Raw genomic sequence first — 12,973 nt, forward strand, 5'->3', positions numbered from 1 at the left:
TTCCATCCCTGCTAAACTATTGCCCTGTATTTCTTCCACCTTTTGTGGCCAAACTCCTTGAAAATGCCATCTACAATAAGTGCTTCTACTTTGTCTCCTCTCGCTCACTTAACTCCTTACAATCTGGCTGAAAACCTCATCATTCCACCAAAACTGCTTTCTTCCAAGTTACCAGTTATCTAACTGCCAAATCCAATGTCCCTTTAGCAATCCTTACCCTCTTTGACCTCTCTATATCCTTTGACTCTGGTCATCACCTTCTCTTTGATATTCTCTCTTCTCTCTAGGTTTTCAGGACACCACTCTCTCTTGACTCACTTCTCTATCAGATTGTCCCTTTTCGGTCTCGTTTGCTGGATCCCCATCCAGATCATGCTTCTAATAATAGGTGTATCATAGGGTTCTATCCTAGGCCCTCTTCTTCTCTCTCTTTATACTCCTTCACTTGGTAGTCTCATTAGGCCTAATCGATTTAATTAGTATCTTCATGCCTAGGATTCTCAAATCTACCTATCCCATCCTATCCTCTCTACTTACCCCAATCTCACATTTCCAACTGCCTTTCAGGCATATCAAGCTGGATGTCCAGTAGACAGCTTAAATTAAGCATGTCCAAAACAAGACCTACTACCTTTTCTGCTTTCTAAAACTCTGCTTCACCCCCCCACTCCTAACTTTCCTATCCAGGGCCACACCATTATCCCTGTCCCTCAGGCTCACAACTGGCATCCTCAGCTTTTCATTATCTCTCACCTTCCATTTCCAATCTGTTTCCAAGGTCTGTAAATCTCCCCTTTTCAGCAACTTTCAAATATGCCCCCCTCTCTCCTCTAGCACTGACAACCACTTTGGTGTTGGTCTGCGTCACTGCAGGCCTGGACTGTTTCAATAGCCTCTCCCAGGTTTCTCCTCCAATCTAATCTACCAATAAGCTACGAAAATGATTTTCTTAAAGTGTAAATCCAACCATGTCACCCTCCTACTCATTAAACTCCAGTGGCTGCCTATCACCTCCAGGATAAAATGCAACATCCTCTGCTGTTCAAAGCCCTTCATAACCTATCACCCCCCACACACATTTTTCTAGTCTTCTTTAACTCTTTCTATTTTCCATGTACTGTTTTTTTGCTGTTTCATGAAGAGGACATTCCATCTCTTGGCTCTCAGCATTTTCTCTGGCTGTCCCCCATGACTGGACTTCTTTCCCTCCTCCTCTGTGAAAACTGGCTTCCTTTAGTTGCTGTTGTTCAGTCATTTTCAGTCATATCTGACTCCTCGTGCCCCTATTTGGGGTTTACTTGGCAAAGATACTAGAGTGGCTTATCACTTCCTTCTCCAGTTCATTTGACAGATGAGGAAACTGAGGCAAACATGGTTAAGTGGCTTGCCCAGGATCACACAGCTAGTAAGTGTGTGAGGGCAGATTTGAACTCAGGAAAATGAGTCTTCCTGACTCCAGGCTTGCCATTTTATCCACTGCATCTCCTAGTTGCCTTCTTTAAGTTCCAACTAAAATCTCACCTTCTAGAGGAAGCTTTTTCCAACCCCACTTAATTCTAGTGTCTTTGTTTTTTAGATTATTCCCTATTTATCTGGTATATAACTTGTATATATTTGTTTGCTTATGTATTTGTTTGTACATTATGTGTCTCTCCCATTAGTTTGTGAGCTCGTTGAGGGCAGAGACTGTCTTTTGCCTCTTTTTATATCCCCAGTGCTTAGCACAATGCCTGGCAGATGTAAGCACTTGATAAATATTTATTGAATGACCAAATTTTGCATTCTGGAGTCACAAAACAAACCCGATATATTTTCCATATGGTGGCTTTTCAAATATCTATATGGTCATATGATTTTAAAGTTAGAAAGAAAATTCATAGGCAATATCTGGTTTAAGTCTAACATTTTATAGATAAGAAATCTGAAAGAAAGGTTAAGTGATGTGGTGAAGAAATTAGAGGGCCTATCAGAGTCAAACTTCCAACACGGGCCTTTTCCCTACAAATCCGTGGCTCTTTCTGTTGTACCACACTGCAGATATCATGGCCCCCATCATCATCTCTTCTTTATGGAGAACATTTCGGGTCCTGTCAAAATCTTATTTACCTTTTTCAGAAAACATTACAGTTGAGGAGACAGCCGATATGTCTATGATCAGCCAGGTGTATATCACCACATATAGAAAGAAAGTCTTATTTTTTCTAGTTGCAATATGGGAATAATAATGTTGGCCCTACTTAGCACATTGTGAGGAGCAACAGAATTTATATACATACATATATATCATGTATTAAGAGTATGTGGATGCCATTAAATAATTTTTGAAGGTTTGTGTATTAAGTATAAATATCTTATTTTGTATTCCTGTGCATATGCTTCATTTTTTTATATCACTCATAAAAATTAAACTGAGTGGGATGTGTAACAGTAGTTTGATATAGTATACTAAAATTTCTTGATAACCAAATTGTATGTTCCTTTTTGTGCATTAATATAATCTTTCATTTTAAACAATATGAGTCCAGGTGTCATATAATGGGCTCACATAGGCCACATAGAAAAACGGTAGATATGGAATCCCAGCTTATCTCTATAAAATTACTTGTTTTTGCTCCTCCTCCACCAGTTAGTAGAGCATACATTTCAGTTGGGGGTGGGGAGGGAGGTCTTTTAATGAAGAACATAGTGGAAAAACACTCTGTACTTTAAGAAATCCATGCTATCTCTTAAGTATTAGCATCTTCCCATTTCAAATTCTGAGTAAGAATCTATTGAAATATTTCCTTCTTGGGGTGGAGCCAAGATGGCAGCTGGAAAGCAGGGACTTGCGTGAGCTCCCCACAAGGTCCCTCCAAACACCAATAAAAATGGCTCTGAACAAATTCTAGAACTGCAGAATCCACGAAATAGCAGAGGGAAGCAGGGCTCCAGCCCAGGACAGCCTGGATGGTGGCTGAGCAGAGCCCAGTGTGAACCGTGCCTGGACCAACCAGACTGGGAGCTGAGCGGAACAGGTCATAGCACCCTGAATCAGTGAAGATCTTTCCCTGCTTATGTCACAGGAAGCCTGAGACATATATGGTGGGAGGAGCTTTCTGACAGGAAAGGGAAATTGTGTCAAAGGAAATGGAAAAAGAGAGAGAGAGAGAGAGAGAGAGAGAGAGAGAAAGAGAGAGAGAGAGAGAGAAATGTTATAGATGCTAATGGGTGCTAATGGCTGCCATCCTGATTGTTAGAACTGAATAGGCTGACTTACCTGTACTGTGAGTTTGTCTTTGGAAAATCCCAGCAGGAGGTCAGAGAGGTTTTGGGATGATGAGGCTCCAGTCTGTTACATGGTGTTTTAAGTTCCTTGCTGTTATGATAAAGTGTGCTGACTGGCTGTGGGAGCTGAACATTTGGCTATGGGGTATGATTTTCTGGTGTCTGAATAAATGTAGTACTTCTTTTACCTTTCAAAAAAAAAAAAAGAAATTTATCTTGCCCTACAAGAAAGTAAGGGAAAAGGGGATGGGGGGGAGTGGGGTGACAGAAGGGAGGGCTGACTGGGGAACAGGGCAACCAGAGTATGTGCCATCTTGGAGTGGGGTAGAAATGGGGAGAAAATTTGTAATTCAAACTCTTGTGAAAATCAATGCTGAAAACTAAAAATATTAAATAAATTAAATAAACAAAAATAAAATATTTCCTTCTTGTATTTTACTATCAAAATTCTTTAGGTTCACTGTGATGAAAACAGGGTGGGACTTTTTGCCTTTGTTTTTTCTTTAGAAGTGTTTCTCAGCACTAAGGCAATCAAGTACTTTTGATGAGTCTTGCCTCTGTTTCAATCCTGGAGTCTTTGATTGAATCAAGAGACTTTGATGACCTGTTTAAGAAACAAGAAAGCCCCATGCCCCACACCCTTCTGCTAAGTAGGTACTAAGCCCCAGTGCCCTGAGAAGTGTATATGTGATCTGAGGTTGGCGGTTTTGTTTTGGGGGTTTCACTCATTGGAAGAGTGGTCATGTGGTTTGGCCAGACAAAACTCTGGGTAGCCATTAAGAGTACCCCACCCCCTCCACTTTGTTTGTTCTCTCTCTGGTATGTATTGTGATTTGGTCAGACAGATAGAAGCCTGTCTCTTGGTTTCTGTTATTCTGTCTGCTCATAATTCCTGTTTGTAATTTGTTTGTATTTTCTCTGAAAGTTCAGGGTGCTGACTTTTCCCCCTGAACTAAGTGAATGATATGTGTGTATCTTTAATTAAAGTAAGATTGTTAACCCCTTAAAGTTGCTTTCCTTAGAAAAGCAGATCAAAGAACCTATGCTAGCAGCCCTCCTGTGTGCCGGTGCTGTTGCCTCCCCGCCCAGCAGCTGTGAGCAACATTGTTGTTACACCCACTTTAATTTTTTAATCTGCTTTTATTTCCTACCTCCCAAGGTTTTTTGTGAGAAAGCTCTACAAAGTAATATAGATGTTGATGATGTTGATAATGATGATGATGATGATAACAATGTGACAATAATAATTTTCTGCAGTGGAGAGCAATGAATCAAAGGATCCTAACTATTCTAGACATTTCTCATTAGTGTCTAAGCAGCATATAAAATCATAACTTTTGAGTAGGAAGTGATGTCAGAGCTTGACCAGTTCAAATACACCAGATTAAAAGATGAATAAACTGAGGCCCAGAGAGATAACATTATTTTCCCAAGATCACATAGTAACTATAAGAGCTCAGAGTAGAGGCCAGTCCTCCTGAATTGAAACTCAGCATTCTTTCCTCTATAACCAGTTTCAGAAGTATAAGAATAGGTAATAAAATGTAGACTTTTTTCACTGTCATTTTAGGTGCTGAAACATTTTGAGAATGTTGGAGAAAAGTTAAAGGAAACCCCTTCTCACATCTGTAACTAGGGGAGTCCTTAACTTGGAAGTTTTTATTACAAGTCAGTTTAACAAAAAAATTCTTCTAATCATACTGATTTGTTTTAACCTTGAGATAATTTTGTTTTGTAACTAAAGCTATAAAGTCACTTCGAATGATGTATTTTATATACATATTAATACTCTTGAAGTGTACTCTTTGGAAGGACAAGTATCCTTACTGAAATTCATCCTATCTTTTAAAACGAATCATGTTTGTCTAGATCTGTTTGTTACAATTATTTGATTTGGGTGAATATTTAAAACATCTTGACAATGATGAAGGAGAGTTTTTACCTTCTTATTTTGCTAATAATGTACTGTCTTATGTCTTGTTTGGTGTTCTTTGGATTCATATTGCTCAGTTATAAATGCTATTACATTTATTTTATTTGAAACATATTGTCTTATAAAATTATCGAATGTCAAGAATATAAAATTGAATTTGCTTGAACAATTTATCAGCATTTGATGTGAAACATCCATCATACCAAATTAATAGTCAACCAAACTCCTGCTTTTATTGACCCTTTGAACCTCTAAAATCGTACCATGTGAGACATGAAGATATACATAACAGTTTGCCTTTGGCATTCAGAGGTAACATTGAAATTTTATTCTCCAATGTAGTGAAAAGTGTAGAAGAAAACCAAGCAGGAACTCTTCTTGCCAACTTGGTCACATATATAGGTGGGCTCCCATTTAGATTAAAGCACACATACACACACAGAGCTTGTAAGCTTAGTCATACTTTCTTGTTACTTTCTTTTTTTTTGACTCAAAGTTCATAGTCATCACAATGTATTTGCTCAGATCCGATCATCTCTGAATGTTACACATTAGCATCTAATCATCGCTAGATTTTTCATTGACATTGTTATCTGTAGAAGCAGTGATGGCCCAAATCCCAAGTTATTTCTTTTCCTCCATTTTATATAGTAAGCAGTGTGGGTATCCAGCTAGCACCAGCTGTCATAAATGATCTAGCTAGCATTGCTGAATTGCAGTGCCTATAATGATAATGCCCATTGTAAAAGGCCCTATAGGAAATGCAAATATACTATCACATTCTGACCTGCTCCTGATGCCTATTTTTTTTCCCCCAGACCAATGTAATCTTTCTGATTCCAGTTAATAATTTAGTCTTAATCACCATCTTATCTTCTGAAAAGGAGAGTCTGTCTTGAATCACAAGGCAACTGACCTTGAGAGGAGATTTAATATATACAGTATACTCTTGAGACTTCATGTATCACCTCTTGGTTCCTATGCATAATTTCTCTTGATTCCATGAAAAAATCAGCTGGGCTAGTACTTCCTGTGGTCTTTCTCTCTTTGACATTTGTTGTAATAATGTCCTGATGGTTTTTATTCTTTTAAGCTTAAATTGGAACTTTTCAAGTCTGCACTTTAATTTTTCCATTTTTTTTTTTTTTTTTTTTTTTTTTTTTTTTTTTTACCAAACACAGGATCATAGATTAGGAGGTGAGTGGGACATTTGAAGTCATCAAAGGGGAGACCTTCATTTTAACAAGTGAGGGAACTGAGTACAGAAATTGGCCTGGTAAAGATATAGAGCTGGCACTTAAAAATCCCAACTTTTAAGTGCTATTATCTAATAAAAATATTATTATGTTATTTAAGAAGTAATAATTTGAATTGGAATAACTGATGAAATATATTGAAAACGTTGAAAATACAAAAGACCTTTTTCTGTTGTCTCATTCTATAATTTTTATTTATAAATGGAGAAATAGGTTTGTTCAAATAAGTTGAACAAACCGTGAGTTTGAAAATAATTTATGTTATAGCATGGGTTGTTCAGTTATATAAAGGAGTTATGAAAACATCTCAAAATTTATTTAAATTCATTTTATCTAAGCTAACTACATTTTATCTAGCACTTCTACATGGGTGGCACTGCGTGTATTGAAAAATAAAATTAAACAGGGCACGTTGGTGCATGTCTGTTATCCCCATCACTGGAGAGGACTAAATCTGATTGGATGTCCACAGTAAGTCTGGAACAAATATAATGACCACCCCCAATCCCTACTCCCTGGGAGTGGGGAACTACCAGGTTGTCTAAGGAGGGACAGATTCAGATTAGAAACAGAACAGATCAATATGTATGTGTGAGTTAACCGTAGGATCTGCCCATGGAGCGGGGAGGAGGGGAGAGAGAAACCTAGAGAGAAGAGAGAGGAGAGAAGAGGAGAGGGTCAAGGGGAAAAGGAATGAGAGATGAATTTCTAGTTCCAAACACATTAAGAATCATTATATCCTCAATGTAACCAATACTCCCAATTTTAGATGGAAAATTATAAATTCTGTTGTCAACAGGAATTATTCTAAAATGCCAATTTTAGATAGTTTTCTTAGTAAATACCTAGCAGTATATTTAATATGTAGCACTAGAAGTGCCATTAATTGAAGACTAGAATTTGTTGCTGTTGTTGTCTTCATGTCTCAGTTTTACTAAGAAGAAGACACCTGGTCATTTTAATTTCAGGATGGTAGTGGTGTTTGAGTAAGTGAAGACATAAGGAAGGGTCTTTAGAAAATTAATGGATACTTGTAAAAAGAGAGGATAGCTTTGATTTGGGATGAATGAGTGTCTTTGTGAGTAGAATTGTTCAGATTTCATTTACTTCTTATACACTCAAGTAGGCTGAGTGAATTTAGATTTTCATTCTTCACCATTTAGATTTTAATATTTAGGCTTGGGTCATACTTCACATTTGTTAAATGTAGAAAGTATATAAATGAAAAGCATAGATCTACCTTTGGGGTTTGTGCTAGTTTTCCCTCAATGGAATAAAAACGGATGGAACTAGAGATGAAGATGCATTTCAAAATGATGGCTTCAAAAAAATGAATCTGAGAACTTTTTATATTATTTTTCCATGAAAAGCCTTTTATGGAAATAACCTTGATTTTTATTAGCTTGTGTTCTATTTTAAATCATGCTCTGATGGAATGATTAAATCTAATATAAAGTATAGAGCAAGTTAACAGGCTTAATAGTCCTAAAGATAAGATAGGAATTTTTCTGTTATTATCTTGAATGCTCAATAATGAACTGAGTTGTTTTCTTCTTTAACTATCGTGCTATTTTCATTTCTTGCTGCATTACTCAAAATAATTTTAAAATAACATGATATTTTGTATGTCAGTTAACAGAATCATTTCTCCCAGAGGAACATCTTTCAGGTTGACTGGTTATTCCATTTGAAATCAGCTGCTTGGCTGGAAGTAATATTTCCTTGCAGTTTGAGGCAGTTGGCCTGACAGACTCAAAAAAAAATCTTCTCCTATAAATCATGAGGTCACAGTTAAGTTAAAAATGACATTTTGCTCACCTAATGGAAGGTGTTCTACAAACTGGCCATAGTGGAGTGCCACTTAGGAATCCAGATCCTACTACATTAAATTAGGGACTTACATATATTATATATGTTATAACTATAATACTAACCATTAAGAGTTACTTTATAACCACTGTCTTTTTCACAGGAGATAACATTATGAAATGAGACAATCAAGATTTAAAAATATCTTTAGTATCACTTCACAATTTTGTTTATTTCTTCTTAAAACACATCACAGCAAAATAAAGATAGTAATTATATAATATAGGGAAAAACTTGTCTAATAATAGAATAATTTGTACTAGACATAAAATCAATTAAAGAAATTCCATAGTCTTTGACAATTTTTCCCGGTACCTCAAATGGATTTCCATATCTAAGAGGTAGTAATTTGCAAAACATTGCTGCAGTGGCTCTCCTTACACCATCCCCAAATTCCAAAGCAGCCCCACTTTAAATCATGTTTGGCAGTATATAAGATGCAGTATATTATATAAAAGATAAGGCACTGTACTGGAAGTCAGAAAGACCTGGGATCACATCCCACTTTAGAGACTTTTCATTATCAAGATTCTGTGTAAGTCACAGTTTCCTCATCTGTAAACTCAAGGGGTTGGAATCAATCTGCAAAGTCCCTTCCCACTTCTGATTTATACTTTTAGGAATTTAAGTATATACAGAGAAAGTTATATGCAAACATATGTATACTTAAATATAGATTAGTACAGTATCCCCCCCCCCCCAGGACTACCCCATACTTGTACATTAGAGTTTTGGTTCTCAGTGCCCATCATGTCATCTTAAAGGTGCTAGGTAGGTTGTCATTTCTAAAGCTATAGTGTACAGGTTCTTGTTAATGAATTTACTTTCAGTAGTTAGCCAGAAGACTTAATTAACTCAAAGAAAAGCCTTCTAACAAAATGGCGGAATAAGAATAAAACCTGCAAAATATCCCAATCTTTGCAAAAATCAGGCTTATGTCCCATCCCCAAAATATACAGCATCAGTGGGAAGAATTGGCATACATAATTAGTAACTAATAGAAAGTCATATTCATAGAGCTAATAGGATCATATAAAAGAACTGGACCTCAAAAGCAACCAATTTCAACTCCCTCATTTTACAGGTAAGGAATTGAGGTTGAGAAAGAGAAGTGATTTATCCAAGTTACTTAGCCTTCCTAAACACAGATATTAAGCATCAGAGGAAAGATTTGAATCTAGGTCCTCTAATTCCAGAGACAGTGGTCTTTTTATGGATTCCATAACTATCGCACACATGGCCAAAGCAACTCCTAGCAACTCTTATAAGGAAATTTATGTTCTTTTTCTTCCCATTGTGCTCTCATGATTATTCACTCAGTTCATGTAGTCTCATACTTGCTAAATTGCTCTACAGTATGATGGCATTGCTGATAAGAGTTGGAAAGGGAGAGGAATCCACCCTCGACCCCCTTGCACTTTGAATGAGGCATGAGGGAAAACAAAGTGATCGCCTCTCAAGAGCTGGATTCTTCCTCCATTGTTGGCTCACTTCTTAACCACCAGCTATAACTCTGTAGAGAGTATTTCTGCAGAGTTGGATGGCTTGCTTTTTAAAGGCCAAAAGGGGTATGGCCAATCCTTCAGTCATCAAATGGCTAATTGCCTTATAATTTTCTCAAGTTTATTCAAGAGCTTTTCCCTACCTCCTAATTGAGTAAAATGGAAACCTTTCTTTCCATTTCCTTTATACCTCTTTTGTATACACATACACATATGTATGTTTGTATGTTATGTATTTGTGTCCACATACTGTATATATAGTGGGGAATGTAAGAGGTGCCATAGGATGCCAATGTCCCACTTCACAAAAAGAGAGAATAGATTCTACATACTACAGACCACTGACCTTAGCTTGACTATGATTTCTGGCAAATATATTTAACTTATTATTAATGTTTTGGTTAATAAACATTTATAAAAGGAAACTGATTTTACAGAGAGAGTCAGCATAGATTCATGAAGAACAGGTCATCCAAGAGGAACCTAATTTCCTTGTTGTTTTTGACAGTAGAGTAGCACATTACTGAAATGCTTCAGAGATATAGTTTCTCAATGTTTATATCATTACTATGGAAAATATAGAGAGTTCTAGTCTAAATAGCAGCACAGTTATATAGATTAAGAATTAGTTAAAAACCTGGACCCAAAGGGTCATCATTACATTTTTATTATCAACTTTGAAGGAGTACTCTAGGGATCTGGACTTGACCCTATAGATGGCATGCTTTTCCAACTTGCCAGTGACATAAAGCTATGAAAAATTTTTAACATTTGTATAACAGTGTCAGGATTCTTAAAAAAATCCTGGCAGGACATTGGGATGGATTTGATAAGATAAAATTCAACCGGAGTGTCACATCTTACAATTGGGTTTAAAAATCAGTTTCATGAATGGAAAATTGGGGTGACATGGCTAAAGAGAAGTTCATCTGAAAGATTTAGGGATTTAAGTGAACTGTAAACTCAATATAAATAAATATGGCACCAAAAGCTAAGTTAATGAGGAAAACATTTTGTCCAAGACTAGGAAGATGATAGTTATACTTTGCCATAGTTAAACCATATCTGGAGCATTGTATCTATTGGGCTCCATATTTTAGGAAGGGCACTGATTAGCTAAAGAATATTCAAAAGAAAAAAACCAGGGCAGTGAAGGACTTAGAGTTCATCACATACAAGGATAAATTGAATGTTTAGCCTACAAAAGACAAGCGTCATAAAGTATTTTAAGAAATTTTGTGTTGAAGAAATTTAATAATTGTTCCACTTGGCTTGCGATGACTAACTAGAAGTAACTGGGAGTTACAAAGAGGCAGAAGTAGTCTGGTTGTAATGGGGGGAGGGGCTTGTTAATAATTGTATCAATGATGAAATTGAACGAGCTATGTCAGAAGGTAGTGAACTCCCTCTTATATGGACTCCTCAAGAAAGAGGTCCTGGATGGAACTATTCATCAGGAATATTGTAAAGAAAACTCTTCAGGTATTATGTAAACTAGATGCCCTCTTTGGTCCTTTCTACTGCTGCAGCTTTATGATTCTGTGATAGATGTAAGTATACCTTTATAATATATACAGTTCACAAAATATGTTCCTCATAATGAACTACATAATGAACTATAATTAGTACATGAGTATAAATCTTTAAAAAAATGAAATAAAACCTGATGTGTGTGTGTGTGTGTGTGATTGTGTGTATGGAAATAGTGAGCTAAAAACTTTGCATTATTTAAATCTTCCATCTATATGTTACAATGCATACATATATACACACATATATGTATATGTGTGTATATGTATTACCCACAAACATACACATATACACACATACACATACACTTAAAAAAATTTCTGCCTTCAAAGAGCTTATATTCTACTTAGGATCATTTGATAATTATTCAAGTAATTATAATATAACATAGAAATTTGATGAGTCAAAAGAAAGGTGTAAATTACTCAAGGAAAATGGAAGGAAACTTTCAGTTGTGAAATAGGTGGGGATTAAGAAAGCTTCATAGAAAAGAGGACACCTGAGCTGAATCTTGAAGTGAGAGATTATGATAAAGTGAATCATAGGCACGTGGGTTGGCTCTAAGAGATTACATGGAGGCAAAAGATGGCATGTTAGATTGGCAGCATAGCTAGTGTTTCTGTTTGCATTATAGAGTGTATTTTTGAGAATCTTGTGAAACAAAGCTAGAAAGTTACGTTGGAGCTAGATTATGAAGGAACATACATAACAAGCTTCAGAGTTTTCATTTTATTCTGTTGGCAATAGGTAGCCACTGATGATTTTTGAGTAGGTGGGACATGGTAACATACTGTGCCTTAGGAAAATCTTTTGTTAACTGTGGGAAGGATATATTGAAGAGAAAAAGAGACTGAAGTTAAGGAGGTTATTTTAAAAGTCTAGGTGAGAGGTGATGTTTCACAACTAGGATGGTGACTATGTGAGAAGAGAGAAAATTTGATGTGAGAGGCATACTGTGAATGTAGATTCAATAGGACTTAGCAACTGATTCGATTTGTGGACTGAGGTAGAAGAACTAGCCAAATGCAATTCTATCATTTGGAGGTTGAAGTGATAAAGAGAATGGTTGGCCTATGAGAAGGAATGGGAAAATTGAAGAAAGGCCAAAAAGGAATTAGGAAAAGAATGATTAAAACTTTGGACATGTTGAGTCTAAGTGGATGTTTATCATTAGATAGGTTTTGGAATAATTTCTGACATTTCCATGTTGGATTATATTCTCATTTTTGAAGCTAAGAAGGTTATAAAATAATTGTTAAATAATTCTTAAATGTTTCTGTAGTGAAATATAACCATTAGAACTTCCAGTCTGGAAATAGATAAACGTGTGAAAGAGAGCCACTCTAAAGTAGTATCAACTGAGTCTAAGACTTCTTGCAGTTTAACATCTTCATGTCTGTAGTTGGTTCTGATACCCTGATCATTGAATTGAGAAATTCACAAGCTAGTGGCCCAGGGAATCTAAAGTGGCATGTGATGCCTGTTTTGCTTGCAGTCTGTTCTTAATAATCCAAAGTTAACTGTAACTGAGTAACTTATGTGCTGCAGGGGTATGCATTGTAAAACTGTAAGCTTTCTGCATGTTCTGTTCTAAGACTCCTTCATTTTCTCTTCTGGTA

General features: G+C 36.3%; 1 protein-coding gene across 3 annotated transcripts in view; it reads left to right on the plus strand.

The window, feature by feature from the left end:
* HNF4G (hepatocyte nuclear factor 4 gamma) overlaps positions 1-12,973 on the plus strand; it is a 187,959-nt gene that overhangs the window by 148,957 nt on the left and 26,029 nt on the right. The window lies entirely within an intron of this gene.

Source organism: Trichosurus vulpecula, chromosome 1, assembly GCF_011100635.1.
Source record: "Trichosurus vulpecula isolate mTriVul1 chromosome 1, mTriVul1.pri, whole genome shotgun sequence".
In the NCBI taxonomy this organism is placed as follows: Eukaryota; Metazoa; Chordata; class Mammalia; order Diprotodontia; family Phalangeridae; genus Trichosurus; species Trichosurus vulpecula.